Source organism: Primulina eburnea, unplaced genomic scaffold (assembly GCF_022965805.1).
Source record: "Primulina eburnea isolate SZY01 unplaced genomic scaffold, ASM2296580v1 ctg128_ERROPOS2300000, whole genome shotgun sequence".
NCBI lineage: Eukaryota > Viridiplantae > Streptophyta > Magnoliopsida > Lamiales > Gesneriaceae > Primulina > Primulina eburnea.
The window spans coordinates 466,616-470,058 of record NW_027330812.1 but is presented as its reverse complement, the minus strand read 5'-3'; positions in this window follow the sequence as shown (position 1 = coordinate 470,058).

Here is a 3,443-nt window from a genome sequence, read left to right as displayed (position 1 = left end):
CAGAATACTAAGTATTAAAACAATAACAAATAAGTATGTGATTTTGGGAAACTCAAGTCGAATCTAACTCTAGTCGTATCTTCTGGTTTAACATTGATTTATACCTTTCTTTTTGTCGATCTGACGAAGACGAAGTCTTGAATTCAATGCTGTCAACACTCAATCTGGCAATGACATTCGAAATATACAATATCACGATTCCATTCAAACAAGACATCTCAGTTTTATCAAATTCTGACGGCATAACGGTATAATATCGAAATACCGACCATACAATATCAATAGGCATCAATTTCAATAACTCTTAATCAATCAACAACGAAATCTGATACCAAATCTGTATAATCTCAATCAAATCAAATCTGAAAAATCATAACAATTTCATACGATATCTATTCTTCAATCCGATTTCAATTATACGATGAATAAATTTTCAGGAACACATAATAGAAATCAAATCAGGATTCTTCCAACATATAAATTTTGAACCATGCTAGAAATCAATAAAACTTACGTCCTTCTGATGCCTTTGTCGAAAGGAACACGGAAATAAAGTCGGATCGACAATCGGATGGGCCGATCTTGCCAAAATCAACAATTTAAATTTCAAGGACTTGAGAATCTCCTTAAGCCACAGTTTGCTTTCTCTGGAAGTCTGAATGAAGGAAATGAATGTTTTAATATATATCATGCATGCCAAGGCCAAGTGGCTCATCCTTTGTGCTGCATGTCTCGCGCATATGCCCGACCTTCCTCGGCGCATATGCGCGAGACCTACTGTCTCGATGAATATCATTTCTTCTGCTCGCGCATATGCGCGCCCCGTCTCCGCGCATATGCGCGAGACTTACTATCTCGACACTTGGCAATATCACCTACTCGCGCATATGCACGAGGTTCTCTGCCTGGCTCACGCATATGCGCAAGGTGTTCTCTCCTAGCACATATAATCATGTCTTCTTGTGTCTTTCTTTGTCCATTCCTTTCATAAGCACGTCAATTCATAAATCAATCATACCGGATTAACAAAATAAAAAAATCTCTGGCATTACAGAAATGCTACTACAATAGAAAATATTGAACAATATAAAATATCAGTCAGCTTATATATAATAGAACTGGATATACCAATAACTAATAGCCTTGAATGCTTTGAAATGGTGCATCGATCTTGAGTCTCTTTTTGCCAGAAAAGAGCAGCTAATTTGCCTTGGTCTTAATATCGGATCTGGATAACTGTTCGAGCTGACTCAATCTGGATTGAACTGATCCTGTACCGCATTAGTCATCTATTTTGATCTGAATATGACAATGAAGCAGCGGTATACTGCTGATGATTAAGCTCCACTTTAATCATCCAACATTTCAGCGTAGCTGGGTTTTATCTGTTGACCAGCTGAACTGGTGGGCTTGCAACTGAAATCTTGCCCGCCAATCATTTTAACTGTTCTAATGTCAGTTGAATTGAAAACCCAGCAATTTGCTATAACAAAAAAAATCCGGAGTGAAGAGAAGTGGCTACAATGTTAGTTGCAGATCCAACAATCTTCTCTCTTCCCACAGTAAACTTATATAAAATTTTTAGGAGGATTTTTAAACTTAGTTTAAATAATATTTTGACACATATTTGAAAATATCGGCTTTGAATGTCCTTCTTAGAACAGCTAGCTCTGATACCAATTGATGGATCGATTGTAACACCTGCGAGGGTGCTTCAAACACAATGAGCTGTAATAGCTCATGTTCTAAGTATGTAAACATCGCTGAATTAAATCGAGTTTGGTTTTAAACCAAGCGGAAAATACTTGAAGTAATCTTTCGTTAAGAAAGCTAATCAGTTTAAAGCTTTAAACTTGTGTAAATTGATTAACTGATATAAGGGGGATCGGTTCTTGCATATACCAATACATTTATGGTGAGAACTAAGTTTGAAAACAATATTTAAACAGGTAAGTACACAAGATATGTTTATGGATGTTCGGAGAATTCAACTGCTCCTACGTCACATTTTCTACCACCTCGGGTAGGATAAACTAGAAGACTTTGATTTATATAAATCTTTATACAAACCCACTCAGCTTAGGACTTGCCCTACTGCAAATTGAACTCCTAGCCTAGACTGAAGGCAACACCTTCCAGCCAACACTTGTTTAACGTCTATGTGTTAAAGACTACATACACAAGTTTATTGCCTTTGTGCAGGACTCACTCAACTATTCAATAAGCTCAACTCTCTGTATATGTGAGTGATTGTGTGTGAGTGTGTGTGAGAACTGATAAGATACAACACTATAGTGTTTCACACACTGATGAAATTGTGCTTCTAATCTAAGATGATAACACTTTGAAGTATTCCGTCAATCTACGCTATTTGCTTCTTGTAAGATGATATGTGTTGAGCATGCTCTTCTCTGTTGATTTCAAACACTTGTATATTTTTCAACACTTGTATATTGATGATCTTTGTCTGGTATTTATAGACGTAATGAGAATATACACCAAGACTCATCAAATATGTTTGTTGCAGTTTGAATTCATTCTTGGCTTTATGCTCTGCTACAACGTTCACTGTTGTACTTTAATCAAAAAACTTCATTAATACCATTGTGCACAGCTAGATTCCACTTAGATAAGCTTGTCGTGTTCTGCAAACTGGTCGGCTCCTAAATGATGTTCTGAACTGGTCATCTGAATTGATTTTGAACTGGTTTGGTGAAATCAGTTGCCTCGTCAACTGAACGGATTTAACTGATTCAGTTAAACTAGTCAGCCGGGCTCTTCATCAGTTGTGTTCTTCATCAGCTGGCCCGCTTCTAAAGGTCTTCTGCTGAATCACCTATCAGCTGGACAATCAGTTGAACTGGTCTTTGATATATCAGTTTAACTGATTTAGTTTGGAAAATCTAATGGCGCTTTCAGTTTTGTGTCTCGATAGCTTTAGTTTTGAATCGATAACTAATCAATTCGATTCCTGATCAGTTCCGGTTTCTGAGCACTTAGATATAGTTATTAGAAACAAAATAACAAGTTTTGTTAACATCAAAATCAAGATTGCGAACATGAAATGTTCCAACACAAACCTATAGAGTCTAATGACTCAGCACGTTCTAAACATGAGTAGAAGATAATACATATACAAGCACATACATTAAAACATAATTTTTATTTAAAATAAGCTTGTTTTCATAAATATATAAGAATCGTAAAATCATAGAATTGTAAAGTTGTCAGTCATTTATCATTTTGGGTCAAGTTTGATTCTTGAAAGTAACTAGCCTTTTATCCACTGTTCGACTGATCAGTCTTAGCTCACCATTGCGCATAGGGACGACCATTAGGCATAGACGTAAAAAAAATGGAAATACGATCGTTGGGCTCCCTCTAGGTCTTGTGCCATAAACGGTCTCCCTCTACATCCTTCTCCTTTCCAAAAATCATATATT